The sequence below is a fragment of the Bos javanicus genome, chromosome 6 (genome assembly GCF_032452875.1).
Source record: "Bos javanicus breed banteng chromosome 6, ARS-OSU_banteng_1.0, whole genome shotgun sequence".
NCBI classification, from domain to species: Eukaryota; Metazoa; Chordata; class Mammalia; order Artiodactyla; family Bovidae; genus Bos; species Bos javanicus.
The window spans coordinates 97,463,625-97,482,775 of NC_083873.1; the positions used below are offsets into that span (position 1 = coordinate 97,463,625).

General features: G+C 41.9%; 1 long non-coding RNA gene and 1 pseudogene across 1 annotated transcript in view; both read right to left on the reverse strand.

The window, feature by feature from the left end:
• The window catches only part of LOC133249781 (uncharacterized), a 419,931-nt gene that overhangs the window by 192,882 nt on the left and 207,898 nt on the right, over positions 1 to 19,151 (reverse strand). The window lies entirely within an intron of this gene.
• On the reverse strand, positions 3,359 to 8,323 carry LOC133249779 (growth hormone-inducible transmembrane protein-like; annotated as a pseudogene).

Below are 19,151 nucleotides of genomic sequence, written 5' to 3' on the forward strand. Positions count from 1 at the left end.
TTGCTGTATGACTCAGGAACTCAAACTGGGGCTCTGAAACAACTTGGAGGGGTGGGAGGTGGAAGGAAGATTCAAGACGGAGGGAACATATGTACACCTATGGTTAATTCATGTTGATATATAATAGAAATCAAACCAATATTGTAAAGCAGTCATCAATCAATTATAAATAAATATAATTTAAAAAAATAAAATGCTTTAATAAGTAGGGATCCAGAAAAAGCCTGGTTACTCTCACTGTAGCAGTTTGTTGAACTGCTGTCCTGATCACTTTTCCCAGGGCCCATTTGGCTATGGAGTTGGGCACCTGGAGTTCTCCCACACGGTTGTCCTTTGGGCCCCGGAATCCACCCATAGCAGCAGTCACCTCAAGGCTCCACCGGCCTGACATGTGGCTTCCTAAGATTTCTTAAGTCAATAATCAAAGTTTTCAGTGATGTAAAAAAGAGATGTGGGATTTCCCTGATGCTCCAGTGGTTAAGAACCCTCCTTCTAATCCAGGGGATGTGGGTTCCACCCCCAGTCAGGGAACTAAGCCTATGGGCCACAATGAAGACACAGCACAGCCAAAGTATAAAAATAAATCTGCTCTTGCACCTCTACAAATGCATAGAGAAATTTAAAGAGGAAAAAAAGAGATGGGATTTAAAAAAAATAAAATGTGTATCACTAATTTTGTCACGTACATTTTTAGGTGAAATCAACTTGATGTCATTCATACCACTAATATTCATTTTGAATTTGGTATAAGACTGATAATTTATGTTTCTTTCTTAGAAAATACACAAGGAAATTATGATGGTAACTTTTGATCATTCAGGATTTTTCCATTGTCCTAGATGAATTGGTGAATATACTATTTCCACATGCATTTTAGGAACTAACTAGTTCAAAGTTAGTTGCTAACTAGTTTTCACTAACTAGTTCAAAGCAGTATCAAAGCAAAGTTTTGATATTTGCATTGCCCTAATGACTACTGCACAAGTGCACTCATCTCACGCTAGTAAAGTAATGCTCAAAATTCTCCAAGCCAGGCTTCAGCAATATGTGAACCGTGAACTTCCTGATGTTCAAGCTGGTTTTAGAAAAGGCAGAGGAACAAGAGATCAAATTGCCAACATCCGCTGGATCATAGAAAAGGCAAGAAAGTTCCAGAAAAACATCTATTTCTGCTTTATTGACTATGCCAAAGCCTTTGACTGTGTGGATCACAATAAACTGTGGAAAATTCTTCAAGAGATGGGAATACCAGACCACCTGATCTGCCTCTTGAGAAATTTGTATGCAGGTCAGGAAGCAACAGTTAGAACTGGACATGGAACAACAGACTGGTTCCAAATAGGAAAAGGAGTATGCCAAGGCTGTATATTGTCACCCTGCTTATTTAACTTCTATGCAGAGTACATCATGAGAAACGCTGGGCTGGAAGAAGCACAAGCTGGAATCAAGATTGCCGGAAGAAATATCAATAACCTCAGATATGCAGATGACACCATCCTTATGGCAGAAAGTGAAGAGGAACTAAAGAGCCTCTTTATGAAAGTGAAAGTGGAGAGTGAAAAAGCTGGCTTAAAGCTCAACATTCAGAAAATGAAGATCATGGCATCTGGTCCCATCACTTCATGGCAAATTGATGGGGAATCAGTGGAAACAGTGTCAGACTTTATTTTGGGGGCTCCAAAATCACTGCAAGATGGTGACTGCAGCCATGAAATTAAAAGATGCTTACTCTTTGGAAGGAAAGTTATGACCAACCTAGATAGCATATTCAAAAGCAGAGACATTATTTGGCAACAAAGGTTTGTCTAGTCAAGGCTATGGTTTTTCCAGTAGTCATGTATGGATGTGCGAGTTGGACTATGAAGAAAGCTGAGTGCCAAAGAATTGATGCTTTTGAACTGTGGTGTTGGAGAAGACTCTTGAGTGTCCCTTGGACTGCAAGGAGATCCAACCTGTCCATTCTAAAGATCAGCCCTGGGTTTTCTTTGGAAGGAATGATGCTAAGGCTGAAACTGCAGTACTTTGGCCACCTCATGCGAAGAGTTGACTCACTGGAAAAGACTCTGATGCTGGGAGGGATTGGGGACAGGAGGAGAAGGGGACGACAGAGGATGAGATGGCTGGATGGCATCACCGACTTGATGGACGTGAGTCTGAGTGAACTCCGGGAGTTGGTGATGGACAGGGAGGCCTGGCGTGCTGCGATTCATGGGGCCGCAAAGTCGGACACGACTGAGCGTCTGAACTGAACTAAATGACTACTGAGGGCTTCCCAGGTGACACCAGTGGTGAAGACCCTGCCTGCCAATGCAGGAGAGGTAAGAAACTCCGGTTAGAAGCCTGGGTTAGAAACATCCGCTGGAGGAGGGCATGGCAACCCACTCCAGTATTCTTGCCTGGAGAATCCCATGGACAGAGGAGCCTGGTGGGCTACAGTCTATAGGGTTGCAAAGAGTCAGACATGAGTAAAGCAAATTATAACGCACGCATGCAATGAGTACTGATGTCCAGCATCTTTTCATGTACTTTTGGACCACTTGTGTATATTCTTTGGGAAAATTTCTATTTGGATTCTTTGCCAGTCTTAAAATTGGGTTATTTGTCTTTCCCCCCAGCTTTGAGTTGTATTTCTTTAATACTCCAGTTACGAGGTTTTTTATTTTTCATCAGATATATGTTTTGCAATATATTCCCATTCTGTGGATTGTTTTCACTCACTTGATGGTATACTTTGAAGCACAAACATTTTTAATTTTAATAAAATCCAATTTATCTGTTTTTTTTTTTCCTGGCTGTTTTTTTTTTCCATTTATTATTTCAGAAATAAGCATCCTATGTAAATTGAAATGGTTAGAATAGTTATCTCTGGATTACTATAATAAATATTTGTCAAAACCACCAACCATGGGTGGGAGGGAGGTTCAAGAGGGAGGGGACATACGTATACTTAAAGCTGATTCAAGTTGATGTATGGCAGAAGCCAACACAACATTGTAAAGCAATTATCCTCCAGTTAAAAATAAATTAAAAAAACACCAACCATCTCAATAATCATAGTTATTTCATTCATAAGAACTTCCAAAAATAACTCTTGTATCAAAGAAAAACTTACAAATTGCACGGGAGAGTTAAGTAATGGTCTATGGAGTAGAGAAGGAAAATTCTGCTATTCGAAACTCGAATGAAGCATTTTTCATTTCTTTTTTTTGGTAGACTCATTGTTTCTTTTTTTCTTCTTAATTGGAGGATAATTGCTTTACAATATTGTGTTCACTTCTGCCGTATATCAACATGAATCAGCCATAGGTTTATGTATGTCCCCTCCCTCTTGAACCTCCCTCCCAACTCCCACCCCAACTCCATTGCATTTTTGATTGATACAGCTCATGAAAAAAGCCTCACTTTGCCTTTCTTTTTTTAGCGATTCCTCTGAGATGGAATTCAAGAAACCAAATCTGAGGGAAAAAACTGCTTTCATAATCTCAAGTGTAATACAAATAGGCTTTTTGATAAAAAGCTTTAAAACTTGAAGAGAGGAGAAAGGCAAGCATGTACTCCTTTAAACATTTCAATAAATTTGCAAAACTATTCAGCAATTATGCACATATTGTTTGTATACTTTTAAATTTAGTTATATAGTTATAACTTAACTTAGTTATAGTTATACAGTTGATATACAATATTATATATTACATATTACAATATAGTGATTCACAGTATAATTTTTAAAGATTAGGCTCCATTTATACTTATCATAAAGTATTGGCTACTATTTCCTGGATTATACAATATATCCTTGCAGCTTATTTTATACATGATAGTTTGTACCTTTTACTCTCCCACCCCTATATTGCCTCTGCCCCTTCCCCCTCCCCACTGGTAACCATTAATTTGTTCTCTATATCTGTGAGTCTGCTTTGTATATTTAAAAATGCAAGAATTTTCATGCTTTGAATATTTTTTCCTGAGTGTTTTAATGATATTTTGTTCTAGACGATTCACGACTTCAACACACATATGTAATATATATTGCTGCTGTTCAGTCACTAACTCGTGTCCGACTGCAACTCCATGGACTGCAGCTCACCAGACTTCCCCACCCTCCACTATCTTCTAGAATTTGCTCAAGTTCACATCCAAGGGGAATCAGTGATGCTGTCTAACCATATCATCCTCTGCCACCCTCTTGTCTGTTTTTTGTTTTTAATATATATTATGTAAGAGGAATTCTCCATATATTTAACATTGTGGACTCTCTTAAAAGTGTGAAACAATGAGAAGTCAAACATGACCACATCTATGTTGTAAGGAGAGTCCTGAGAATCATCTATGTCTTTGTTTTCTGCTCAATGCTTCTGATAAGTTAGCAGATGTACAGCCAGAACTTATTTTCAAACATCCAGACTCCCTCCCTGGCTCACCACAATTACATATGTGCCAAGTTTTAAGTTTTCACAGAAAGACCACAGCTGACCCTTTACTTCTCTCTTGTCCTTTTACCAAACCCTATGTTACTTATAACATTACTTGTTAATATCCCACACTCAAAAAAAAAAAAAATGCAGGCACACGTTTCCTAAATTTCACTTAACCAAATAAATTTAAAAATCGATAAAACACTTTAATTCCTGCAACACAAACCAGTTTTCACATTCATCAGAACATTTTAGAATTATTCAAACATGAGAATTGAAAATGAGTGCGCTATTTGGAAGAGAACTACTGAATTTATTCTCCAGAAGAAAAAGCAGACCTGAAGCATCATATCACTGTAACACCTGAAACATGTTGACAAGTTCTTGTCTTCTAAACTTCAATGAAAGCTGCTTGCACAAACTATTTAATGAACATGCATGCATGTGTGCTAAGTCGCTTCAGTCCTGTCCAACTCTTTGCAACCCCATGGACTGTAGCTTGCCAGGCTCCTCTGTCCGTGAGATTCTCCAAGCAAGAATACTGGAGTGTGTTGCCACACACTCCTCCAGGGGATCTCCTCAACCCAGGGATTGAACCTATGTCTCTTACATCTCCTGCATGATGGAGGCAGGCAGGTTCTTTATCATTAGTGCAGGAAGCCCCTATTTAGGGAAAATCTTCCCCTATTAAGCCAGATATTTGAAGTATTAAGGAAGTCAGAAGCTGAGTCACTTCACTTCTTTCTGTTGCCTCCAGTTGGTAGAATACTGACAACCAGCGTAAATATATTTAATGTCTCCATGTAGATTCCCAGCATTGAGTTGATAGGGTCATATTTTTGAACCGTATACACTGGTACTACTTCTGCATACTTGATTGATTCCTGTGTATCATACATAAGAAACATGCTGAAAAGAACTAATCTACCATAAATTGCTACTGAGTATACAGTGGCAACAGCCACCGTGGCAGGTGGAAGAAACAGATCCCAGTGAGAACACAAAGACAAGATCTAGGCCCATGCCCAAGGGTGCTCTCATGTTCAGAAACTTCTCATTGGGTGGACACATGGCCACATTGGAAAGGTCTCCCACAATGCCAGCAGTGTACCCCTCTGCTCTGATGAGAAAAGGTCCTCATAATATTTTGAGGAGCCACCACTGCACTGATCACACCTGATAGTAATAACCAAGCAAGATGTTTTGGGCCTGGGTTCCAATAATACAATACTGACTGTATCAGCATTCCAGCTCCAGTTATGGCTGCAAAGGTTGCACCAATCAACACTGAAGAGCCTTTCATCATGAAGTTCTTGAGAGAAGGAGTTCTGTTCACCGCCAAAGCAGATGAAGCTGTTAAGCCAATGCTTCCTGCTAAGAGTTAATACATACAGTGGAATGAATTCTATCTTTCACATACTGAGGCCAAATCGTAGCCTTTTCAATAGCTCCAATCTCATTAGACATTCCCAAGTGATCAAAGCACAAAGCACCAAGACCAACAGCAGCCCTTCCAGCCATAAAAACATCTTCTCATCTGACCAGTTTTAAATGTTTTCCCAATGATGGTTCCAAAGTTACCTACTCGAGTTCTTGCCCAGCTTTCCTATCAGTTCAGTCGCTCAGTCCTGTCCTACTCCTTGCAACCCCATGGACTGCAGCATGCCAGGCTTCCCTGTCCATCACCAACTCCCAGAGCTTGCTCAAACTGATGTCCATCAAGTCAGTGATGGCACCCAACCATCTCATCCTCTGTCGTCCCCTTCTCCTCCTGCCTTCAATCTTTCCCAGCTTTAGGGTCTTTTCCAAGGAGTCAGTTCTTCACATCAGGTGGCCAAAGGATTGGAGTTTCAGCTTCAGCATCAGTCCTTCCAATGAATATTCAGGACTGATTTCCTTTAGGATTCACTGGTTTGATATTCTTGCAGTCCAAGGGACTCTCAAGAGTCTTCTCCAACACCACAGTTCAAAAGCATCAATTCTTGGGCTCTCAGCTTTCTTTATAGGTCCAACTCTCACATCCATACATGACTACTGGAAAAATCATAGCTTTGACTAGACAGACCTTTGCTGGCAAAGTAATGTCTCTGCTTTTCAATATGCTGTCTAGGTTGGTCATAGCTTTTCTTCCAAGGAGCAAGCATCTTTTAATTTCATGGCCATAGTCACCATCTGCAGTGATTTTGGAGCCCAAGAAAATAAAGTCTCTCACTGTTTCCATTGTTTTCCCATCTATTTGCATGAAGTGATGGGACCAGATGCTATGATCTTTGTTTTTTGAATGTTGAGTTTTAGGCCAAAAGACCTCTCCTTGGATCCTTGCAAGACTTTATTTCCAGAGTTTTGAAGAAGTTGATTTTGACAACTTTGGCCACTGTTCTCATTTCTTTTATGGAGTAGTGAAATTTTGGATGGCCTCAATCTGCTATTCTGGCACTGCTTCCATTAATTCATCTGTTATGTATCCTTTCCTCTTTTTCTTTTTTTTTTAACTAAAAGTGAATTTAATAATGACTATTTTAGTATTAGACTCTCTAGGAGAGTTGGAAAGCCACACCGGGAACTCTCATCCAGGAATTATTTCCAAAATCACACCGCAGAATGGGCTCCAGAAAGCTCCCCTTGTTTCTCCTGCTGCCGCTCCTGCTGTCCACAAACATGCTGCTTTCGGCACTGACGCCATCAATGCTGGAATCTGGATGATTCTGCTAATACACCACTGCTCTCTTGGAAAAGGAATACCACCACGGCAGCCACCTGTCCTAGCACTGATCCCACTGAATCAATTCCATTCACTTCTGTTTCAACGTCTGCTATAGGAGAACTCTGAATGAGAGTTGAGGTCATAAATCTGTGCTCTGGCTGTAAGAGAGGCTGAGAAAGGTTTTTTTATTTTTAGAGAAACTTTTTCTTAAGACTTTTTTCCTGTGGACCTTTTTTTTTTGCATTTATTTATATTTACACAAGGCTTAATTATGATCAGTGTTCTTTAGAGATAAAATTATAAATAAAGTGACTCAATATATGATGTGTAGTTCTTTTTCTCAATATTATTATTATTTTTTAATTTATTCTGTGGACCAGATTTTAACAAAAAGTCTTCATTGAATTTGTTACAGTATTGTTCTGTCCTATGTTTTGGTTTTTTGGCCTGAGGAATACGGGATTTTAGCTCTCCAATCAGGGATGGAGCTCTCATTCCCTGCATTGGAAGGTGAAGTCTTAACCACTGGACCACCAGGGAAGTCCCAGAAATGCTGTGTTTAATGGTAAAGTACTGGGCATGGCCTGGAGTTGAGCAGCAAGGATAAGTAGGTGACCTCCACGGAGTCTCACACGGTGAAGATGAGGAAGGGGACCATCAGACAGAAGAGCCTCCTAGCCTCAGCCACGGCAAAGCCCAGAACGGCACAGGGAAGAGTTGCTGCTTCAGGGATGGGTTCCTGGCATAGTCAGCGATCAAGCTGCCAAAGACTGTTCCAATGCTGGCTCCTGAACCAGCCACACCAAACGTGGCAGCCCCAGCGCCAATAAACTTGGCTGCTGTGTCAATATCAGCACTGGTCTGGGACTCCCGCCTAGCCTCCTAGAGTGGGACACTGCTGTAGGAAGGCTGTTCAGATGGGACCGCTGGCTTCCTCAGGAAGGAGGCAGACACAAGCCTGATCAGACCCTTGGGACAAGAGTAGATCGGTCACTGTTTCCACTTTTTTCTGAATCTATTTGCCATGAAGTGATGGAAACAGTGACAGATTTTATTTTCTTGGGCTCCAAAGTTACTGTGGATGGTGACTGTAGCCACAAAATTAAATGACGCCACCTGATGTGAAGAGCTGACTCATTTGAAAAGACCCTGATGCTGGGAAAGATTGAGGGCAGGAGGAGAAGGGGACGACAGAGGATGAGATGGATGGCATCACTGACTCAATGGACATGGGTTTGGGTGGACTCCAGGAGTTGGTGATGGACAGGGAGGCCTGGCATGCTGCGGTTCATGGGGTCGCAAAGACTCGGACACGACTGAGTGACTGAACTGAACTCCTTGGAAGATAAAGCTATGACATACCTAGACAACATATTAAAAAGCAGAGACATCATTTTGCTGACAAAGGTCTGTATAGTCCAAGCTATGTTTTTTTCAGTAGTCATGAATGGATGTGAGAGTTGGCTGAATGCTGAAGAACTGATGCTTTCAGACTGGGGTACTGGAGGAAACTCTTGAGAATCCCTTGGACTGCAAGAAGATCAAACCAGCCAATCCTAAAGGAAATCAGTCCTGAATATTCATCAGAAGGACTGCTGCTGAAGCTCCAAAACTCTGGCCACCTGATTTGAAGAGCTGACTCATTGGAAAAGACCCTGATGCTGGGAAAGAGTGAAGGCAGGAGGAGAAGGGGGTAACAGAGGATGAGATGGCATCACTGACTCAGTGGACATGAGTTTGAGCAAACTCTGGGAGATAGTGAAGGACAGGGAAGCCTGGTGTGCTGCAGTTTGTGGGGTCACAAAGAGTTGGACAGGACTTAGCAACTGAACAACAGAAAAAGCAGATAAGAGCAGGAGGAATGAGTAGTCCCCCAGGGGTCTGCATGTTTTTCAATCTCCCAGCTTTAGCTCTAGGACTTGGAAAGGTGATTTTTTTCAGCAGGACATTAAGTGGTACTCTTTGCCTCTCACCAAGACTCATATGATGGGAATTCCCCAAATATGGGGAGGCAGTCTCCATTTTCCGTAAAATCCATACTTGTTCAGTTGCTCAGTCATGTTCCACTCTTTTGCAACCCCATGGACTGTAGCTTGTCAGGCTCCTATGTCCATGGGATTTCCCAGACAAGAATACAGGAGTGGATTGCTATTTCCTTCTCTAGGGGATCTTCCCAGAGGAGGGACTGAACTCCTGTCTCCTGCACTGGCAGGCAGATTCTTTACCACTGAGCCACCAGGGAAACCCATACCATGTCATAATTAAAGAAATAGTGATTTGTACTTTAAATGCTTGCTTACCATAATATATATTGATTACCATAAGTCTTTTACAGTTGAACCACCTCCACTGCCCAGTTATTTATGTCATTTATTTTTTGAAGATGTGGGACATTCTAATAGCTGAATTTCCCACAATCTAGATTTGGATCATTGCTTCTTCGTGGTAGTTTAACAGGTGCCTCTATTTCTTGTATTTCGTGCTTACTGGTGGTTGGATCTAGATGTAGCTGTATTAAGGATTTTCTCTTTGTGGTTGAATATTTTGGTTGCACCATGATGAGCCTTTATAAAGATTTCTCAGTATTTTTTGTTACTTACAGTTTATTGGTATACTGAGTCTGTAGATTGTCTTCCAAAGCTTCTGAAAAAAATGTCAGCCATTTATCTCTTCATTGCCTTTTATTCTGTGCTGGGTCTTTGTTGCTGCATGGGCTTTCCTGTAGTTTCCGGTGAGCAGGGGATACTCTTTAGTTGCGGTAAGCAGGCTTCTCGTTGTGGTGGCTTCTCTTATTGTAGATCATGGGCTCTAGGGCACATGGGCTTCGGTAGTTGTGGCTTTGAGGCTTTAGATCGTGGGCTCAATAGTTGTGGCACATGGACTTAGTTGCTCTGAGGCATGTGGGATCTTCCCAGATCAGGGATTGAACCCACGTTTTCTACACTGGCAGGTGGATTCTTTAACACTGAGCCACCAGGGAAGCCCCGTATTGCCTCATATTCTAAACTTCCAACTAAACATGTTATATCTATCCACTGTATCCTTAATGTCACTGGTTCTCTAAGGCAATTTTCTTGTTTTTGTCTTTCCATACATTTTGGATTGTTACTTCTTATTCATCCTTCAGTTCTGTATTCTTAAGTTGTGCCCAATCTGTGGTTAGACTCACCTATCTTTTGCTTTTAATTTCATTTATTGTGCTGTTTTATTTGTGTAAGTCCTGTTTGATTCTTTATCAGACCTACTGTCATGTTTTTATAGTTTCCTCTTCCCTGGAGCTATTTTCAAGCTTATATATTATTTCAACATGATAAGCATGGAGGCCTGATGCTTCCTGGAATTGTACACTGTGTGTGCTGATTCTCACTTGTGCTGGTTTTATTTATGGGTCATTATGTTTGAACAAATATTTGTAGAAACAATCAGAAACCTAGGATGAAATAATGATTTTCATTTGATTCTTTCAAGCTCTTGAGGCCCTTTACTTTTCCTGCTGCTGCTGCTAAGTCGCTTCAGTCGTGTCCGACTCTGTGCGACCCCATAGACAGCAGCCCACCAGGCTCCCCCGTCCCTGGGATTCTCCAGGCAAGAACACTGGAGTGGGTTGCCATTTCCTTGTCCAATGCATGAAAGTGAAAAGTGAAAGTGAAGTCGCTCAGTCATATCTGACCCTCAGCGATCCCATGGACTGCAGCCTTCCAGGCTCCTCCGTCCATGGGATTTTCCAGGCAAGAGTACTGGAGTGGGGTGCCATTGCCTTCTCCATTACTTTTCCTGCTACTGCTAAGTCGCTTCAGTCGTGTCCGACTCTGTGCGACCCCATAGACGGCAGCCCATCAGGCTCCTCTGTCCCTGGGATTCTCCAGGCAAGACCACTGGAGTGGGTTGCCATTGCCTTCTCCAACTTTTCCTAGCACTATCTTAATCTAAATTCTGAGACTGAAGTTGCCTTAACCACCCAAATGAGGAATCCAGGTTATCCCTCGCCTGGAAACTGTAGCCCTTTGCAAGCCCTTAGTTTAATGGAGCAATGGGGTATCAGAGTCTCCACTGGGGATTGGACCTACATTTTTGGCTTCTGTGCCCTTAGTCCAGTGAGGCCATCAAACCCAGATTTGAGTGCTATGTTTGCTTCTCTAGATTTTAATCTTCTGTCAGATTTTAGCCAGGTCAATCTCCCATTACCTTTTCAGCTCTTCCAGTTCTCTTGTTGTTCAGTTGCTCAGTCATTTCTGACTCTTTGCAACCTCATGGATTGCAGCACACCAGGCGTCCCTGTCCTCCACTATCTCCCAGAGTTTGCTCAAACTCATGTCCATTGAGTCGGTGATGCCGTCCAACCATCTCATCCTCTGTCATCCCGTTCTCCTGCCTTCAGTCTTTCTCAGCATCAGGGTCTTTTCCAATAAGTCGGCTCTTCACATCAGACGGCCAAAAGTACTGCAGCTTCAGCTTCAGCATCAGTCCTTCCAATGAATATTCAGGTTTCATTTCCTTTAGGACTGGTGTGAACTCCTTGCTGTCCAAGGGACTCTCAAGACTCTTCTCAACACCAAAGTTCAAAAGTATCAATTCTTCAGCATTCAACCTTCTTTATGACTGACTGGGAAGACTGGTACATGACTACTGGAAAGACCACAGATTTGACTAGACGTACCTTTGTCATCAAAGATGTTACTGCTTTTTAATGCGATGTCTGGGTTTGTCTGTCACAGCTTTTCTTCCAATGTGCATGGTTCTTTTAATTTCATGGCTGCAGTCACCGTCCACAGTGATTTTGGAGCCCAAGAAAATAAAATCTGCCACTGTTTTCATTTTTTCCCCATCTATTTGCTATGAAGTGATGGAACTAGACTGGTTCCAAATAGGAAAAGGAGCACATCAAGGCTGTGTAACATTGTCACCCTGCTTATTTAATTTATATGCAGAGCACATCATGAGAAACCCGGGGCTGGAAGAAGCATAAGCTGGAATCAAGATTGCCGGGAGAAATATCAATAACCTCAGATATGCAGATGACACCACCCTTATGGCAGAAAGTGAAGAGGAACTAAAAAGCCTCTTGATGAAAGTGAAAGTGGAGAGTGAAAAAGTTGGCTTAAAGCTAAACATTCAGAAAAGTAAGATCATGGCATCCGGTCCCATCAGTTCATGGGAAATAGATGGGGAAACAGTGGAAACAGTGTCAGACTTTATTTTTGGGGGCTCCAAAATCACTGCAGATGGTGACTGCAGCCAAAAAATTAAAAGACGCTTACTCCTTGGAAGAAAAGTTATGACCAACCTAGATAGCATATTGAAAAGCAGAGACATTAGTTTGCCAACAAAGGTCTGTCTAGTCAAGGCTATGGTTTTTCCAGTGGTCATGCTTGGATGTGAGAGTTGGACTGTGAAGAAAGCTGAGTGCCGAAGAATTGATGCTTTTGAACTGTGGTGTTGGAGAAGACTCTTGAGTCCCTTGGACTGCAAGGAGATCCAACCAGTCCATTCTGAAGATCAGCCCTTGGATATCTTTGGAAGGAATGATGCTAAAGCTGAAGCTCCAGTTCTTCGGCCACCTCATGCGAAGAGTTGACTCATTGGGAGACTCTGATGCTGGGAAGGATTGGGGGCAGGAGGAGAAGGGGACGACAGAGAATGAGATGGCTGGATGGGATCACTGACTTAATGGACGTGAGTCTGAGTGAACTCCAGGAGTTGGTGATGGACAGGGAGCCCTGGTGTGCTGTGGTTCATGGGGTCGAAAGGAGTTGGACATGACTGAGTGACTGAACTGAACTGATGGAACGAGATGCCATGATCCTAATTCTCTTAAGAATTAAGACTTAAAAAAAAAATTTTATCCTGCTTAATTTTCTTTAGAAGGATTGAACTATTTAAAAGGCCATAGTTGCTGAATGCAGAGGCAAGTAAATATTTTTTGAAAAATTATACATGAATACCTCATTTTATTGCACTTGTGTTTTCCAGATGTTATTAATCCTTTTTTCTTTTTTAATGGAGTTTGCAGTAACCCTGTATTGAGCAACTGTTATCATTTTTCCAATAGCGTTTGCTCACTTAGTTTCTCTGCATCACATTTTGGTAATTGTCAAAAGATATAAAACTTTTAAAATTACTTTCATATTTGTTATGGTGTTCTGCCAACAGTGTTCCTCGATTTAAAAAGTGTAATTGTTTTGGGCATTGGGAACCATGCCCATTTAAGAATGCAATCAATAAGTGTGTGCTTTTTTAAAAAAAAATAACTTAAGTTTTAGCTGCACTGGGTCTTTGTTGCTGTACATGGGTTTCTCATTGCAGTGGCTTCTCTTACTGTGGAGCATGGGCTCTAGGACACGTGGGCTTCAGCAGTTGCGGTGCGTGGGCTCAGATGCCTGGCGATATGTGGAATCTTCCAGGACCAGGGACCAAACCCATGTCGCCTGTGTTGGCAGGCAGATTCTTAACCACTGGACCACCAGGCGAGTCCTAAAGTGTGTGTTCTGATTGCGCCACTGACTGTCTAGTCCCCCACCTCTCTCCCTCTCCTCAGGCCTCTCTGCTGTTTGAGACACAACAGTATTAGGCCAGTCAACAACCCTACGGTAGCCTCTAAGTGTTCAGGTGAAATCAAGAGTTATGCATCTCTCAGTTTAAACCAGAAGCGAAACATGATTAAGCTTCCTGAGGAAGGCATGTCTAAAACTGAGATAGGCTTTAATAGTGCACCTCTTGCATCAAACAGCCAAGTTGTGAATGCAAAGGAAAAGTTCTTGAGGAAAATTAGAAGTGCTACTCCAGTGAACACATGAATGATAAGAAAGCCAAACAACCTTGCTGTTGTTATGGAGAAAATCTGAGTGGTCTGGACAGAAGACCAAACCAGCCACAAGAGTCTCTCAAGCCAGAGCCTACTCCAGAGCAAAGTCCTAACTCTCTTCCATTCCCTGAAGGTCAAGAGAGGCGAGGAAGCGGCAGGAAAAAAAGTTTGAAGCCAGCAGAGGCTGTTTCTTGATGTTTAAGAAAGAAGCCATCTCCCGTGATCTATAAATAGCCACAGCCTAGAGGACAGCACATCTGTTGACAACATGGTTTCCTATTTTAAGTCCACTGTTGAGAGAACTACTCAGAAGAGATGATTCCTTTCAAAGTATTACTGCTCATTGACAATGCACTGAAGAGCTCTGATGGAGATGCACAATGAGCTAATTGCTATTTTCATGCCTGCTAACACAGCACCCATTCTGCAGCCCAGGGATCAAGGAGTAGTTTCAAATCTTCCTGAAGAAAGCCATTTGCTAAGGCTGTTGTTCAGTCGCTCAGTGGTGTCTGACTCTTTGCAAATATATGGACTGCAGCATGCCAGGCCTCCCTGTCCTTCACCATCTCCCAGAGCTTGTTCAAACTCATGTCCATTGAGTCAGCAATGCCATCCAACCATCTCATCCTCTGTCTTCCCCTTCTCCTCCTGCCCTCAACCTTTCCCAGCATCAGGGTCTTTTCCAATGAGTTGGCTCTTTGCATCAGGTGGCCAAAGCTTCAGCTTCAGCTTCAGCATCAGTCCCTGCAATGTCCATCCTCACAGGGCTATAGCTGTCATGCTTTGTGATTCCTCTGATGGATCTGGGCAAAGTCAATTGAAAACCCTGTCAAAAAGATCCACCATTCTAGATGCCATTAAAGAACATTTGTGCTTCATGAGGTCAAAATGTCAGATGCCAGTTTGCAAGAAGTTGATTCCAGCTCTCATGGATGACTTTGGGGGATTCATGACTTCAGCAGGGAGATGTGGTGGAAATGGCAAGAGAGAATTAGAAGTGAAGTCTGAGGATATGTCTGAATTACTGCAGTCTCACAATAAAATGGAAGAGGAATTGCTTCTTACAGATGAACAAAGAAAGTGGTTTCTTGAGATGTAAACTACTGTTGAAGATTCTGTGAAGATTCAAAAATTTTAGAATACGACATAACTTTGTTGGTAAAGCAGTGGCAGGGCTGGAGAGGGTTGACTCCAATTCTGAAGTTCTACTGTGAGTAGATATTAAATAGCACTAAGAGCTATAGAGAAACTGATCATGAAAGGGAAAAACCATTCAATGTGGCAAACCTCATTTCTGTTCCCAGCCTTCAGCAACCACCACCCTGATCAGTCAGCAGCATCAACACTGAGGCAAAACCCTCTAGCAATGAAGACTACTTGCTGAAGGCTCAGATGATGGTTAAACCTTTTTAGCAGTATTTTTAAATTAAGGGGTACACATTTTTTAGACATAATGCTATTACACATTTAGTCGACTATAGTGTAAACTTAAGTTTTATATGCACTGGGAAACCAAAGAATTTATGTGACTCACCTGATTGCTTGAGATAATCTGACACAGTACTTTAGTATTTCCAAGGTATCCCTGAATGCCTTTTCTCTCTCATGAAGTTATATGTATCTGGATACTGTTTACACTATAGGTAGGAGTGCACTAATGCACAGAAATGTAAATATGTATCGCAAATTCATAAAAGAATAGGGTATGATCTTAGCAGTGATTTACAGAGTAATTTTGAGAAACTTTGACATCTTCACATAGTGCTTTTTCTTCTTTCCTATGGCAACTCCTAAATGGGGTTAATAAACCGTGACGGTTGCTCTTAAGTTATACTAAAAGAGTCTCCATATTTTCCCATGAAATTGTCAAGAGAACAGCAATTAATGCCTGTATTATTTCCTGGTTGAGAATGTCTGGTAACTTTCCTGGCAGTCAGTGGTTAACACTCTGGTGCCAATGCAGGGGGCACGGGTTTGATCTCTGGTCATCAGGGAACTAAGAGTGGTATGACTACCCTCCTCGACACCCCACCCCCCAACCAAGAAGGAATATGTGAAGTTATTCATGTGAAGTTATTCTTAGTTATAACAGGATCTAAGTCCTATTTTTACATAATTGTAACTAAAAATATATATATATATGAAAAAATAGACATTTAAAATGCGATCAAAAGTGTAATTTGGGGGTCTGTTTATTTTCTGGTCATTCAAATGCATAATTTTTAAAAATTCTATCTGTACAAATATTTTATCATTTTTCCAATTATAAAAAAATTACATACTAAAAAGTGACTTTTCTCTTTCCTTATCTCCAATGATGTACTAAGTATATAGTTAAGTCCTAGAGAGTAGCAAAAATTATTGGACTTGTTTTCAGTATCTTATTAAAAAATCTTTTTTTACTTATACACGCTGCTTCATAACTACTTTTAGTTACGCTGGATCTCCATTGCTGCACTCAGGCAGTGAAGAGAGGCTACTCTCTAGTCGCGGTGTCTTGTTTTGGAATTTGGGCTTTAGGGTGCAGGGGCTTTGGCAGCTGCAGCATGCAAGCTTGCTGCTGGCTTTTTGCAACTTGCTGGCTCTAGGGCACGTGAGCTTCAGCAGTTGTGGCACAAGGGCTCATTAGTTGTTGCTTGTTTGGCCATAGAGCATGGAGGCATCAGAAGTTGCTCCCCTGCACATGGAATCTTCCCAAACCAGAAGTCAAACCTATGTCCCCTGCATTGGCAGGCAGATTCTTACCACCGGGCCAGCAGGTAGTCCTATTTCCAGTATTTTAAAAGTAAGTCACATGAGGACTTCCCTGGTGGTCCAGTAGTTAAGAATCTGCCTGCAGAGGCAGGGTTCAATCCCTGGTTTGGGAAGATAACACATGCCACAGCACCACTAAACTCCTTAGCCACAATTACTAATCTGACACTCTTACAGTCTGTACTCTACAGCAAGACAAGCCACCACAATGACAGGTCTGCACCAGTGAAGACCAGCCCCCACTCACTGCAAGTAGAGAAAACCCTCAGGCAGCAACAAACCCAGTGCCACCAAAAATAATGTTTAAAATTTTTGATTGAAAAAAATCACATTAAAATATGTGTAAGAGCTAATGGAAATACTTGTTTTTATTTTATCTGGCATCAATAAATTGATTTTATAATGCCGAGTATCACTGTACATGTTCTGACAGCCATATGCCTTTAATAGAAATGTCACTACATGAGAGCAACATGTGACACATAAGCCATTCAACATAAAGGCCATGAGGCGGCTTTCCTGATAATGAAAAATACTGGAATTATGCTATATTTTAGTCTTCACTGACACACCCTCTTTTGGTCCCTCTGAATTGCCTAAGAACTTCTGTGTATCAAATGTCTTGGTTCAAAGGCAACCAAAGCAATGAGTCAATCCCATAGGACAGCTCTCACTGGAGTAAGTAGTTGCTCCAGTTTATCTAGGCCCGTTTCATCAGAATAAATCAACTGTAATAAAATCCTACTTTCCTACAAAAGATCTTGGCATCAACCTTAGTAAGATCACTCCTAAACACTGAACCTAAGCCTCAGAGATGCCTGATAGGACTGTAATAGATCCCAAATGAAATGAGTTAATTTTCTAGTAGCTAACTCCTTTAACTTGAAAAATCAGGGATTTTCCAGAGGTTATTTTGCACGGCTGGGCATTCCTGTCTCATCCACCACCCTGTGTGTATGTTCACCAGCCAACACACAATTTCTGAGTTCAGTTCAGTTCAGTTGCTCAGTCGTGTCCGACTCTTTGTGACCCCATGAATCGCAGCACGCCCGGCCTCCCTGTCCATCACCAACTCCCGGAGTTCACTGACTCACGTCCATCGAGTCAGTGATCCCATCCAGCCATCTCATCCTCTGTCGTCCCCTTCTCTTCCTGCCTCCAATCCCTCCCAGCATCAGAGTCTTTTCCAATGAGTCAACTCTTCGCATGAGGTGGCCAAAGTACTAGAGTTTCAGCTTCAGCATCACTCCCTCCAAAGAAATCCCAGGGCTGATCTCCTTCAGAATGGACTGGTTGGAATTTCTGAGTAGATACTTCTAAAGAAACTGCCTTTGCGAAACCTCATCGACAGGAAATACTGGCAATTACCTGCCAGCCCATTGGTTACTTCCTGCCATCTTTCCTGGTGGCTCAGATGCTAAAGCATCTGCCTACAATGCAGGAGACCCAGGTTCGATTCCTAGGTTGGGAAGATCTCCTGGAGAAGGAAATGGCAACCCACTCTGGTACTCTTGCCTGGAAAATCCCATGGACGGAGGAGCGTTGTAGGCTACAGCCCATGGGGTCACAAAGATTCGGACACGACTGAGTGACTCTACTTTCACTTTTACTTTCTTTCCAGTGGTTACCCTTCAGCTGTTTGGGATCTGGGTTCAATCCTGGTCAGGGAACTAAGATCCCACAAGTCAATTACAATGTGTCTTTTTAAAAGTGTTTATGTATCGACATTCATTCCTTCTGTTGTCTGAAGATAACTCATTTTTGCTGAGTCTCAAAAGGAGGTAAGCATTTAGTGAGAACTTGTCTGTAGTAGTGTTTCTCATGTATTTCTACCATGTGCTGTTTTTTGAGAAACCAAAACCTTAAGCACTGTTACTTGAAATTTTTATCTTTACGAAATCAGAGATCATTGAATATTCCTTCCCCAATCACACCTAAACCGTCACCCTGTGAACTTACAATCTACTTCCCCAAATAGGGTTACTCCTCCCGAATAGACAGAAAGTCAGAAATTTAACTGCCACTTAAAGGAACACAAACTCAGCCTTTGGAATGTTCAGCATTTCCCTGAAATTCACAGAACACCAGCAAACTCTCTCCTACGTTTTATAAAATGCAGTGGTCGAGCAAAGGTGATGAACTATTTTCGCTTCAACCAAAACTGAAATCTCACATCTAATTTTACTATTTCAAGACAAAAAGACATTATTAAGTCTAAATTAAAATGCCATGTGCAGAACACGGCAGCCACAAATCTAGAAACCACAGTAGATGGCAATTCTGTTAAGTTGAAAGTGAAGCAAAAGGCACTCAGTCGTGGCTGACTCTTTGCAACCCCATGGACAATAAACAATCCATGGAATTCTACAGGTCAGAATACTGGAGTGGGTAGCTTTTCCTTTCTCCAGGGGATCTTCCCAACCCAGGGATCGAACCCAGGTCTCCCGCACTGCAGGCGGATTCTTTACCAGCTGTC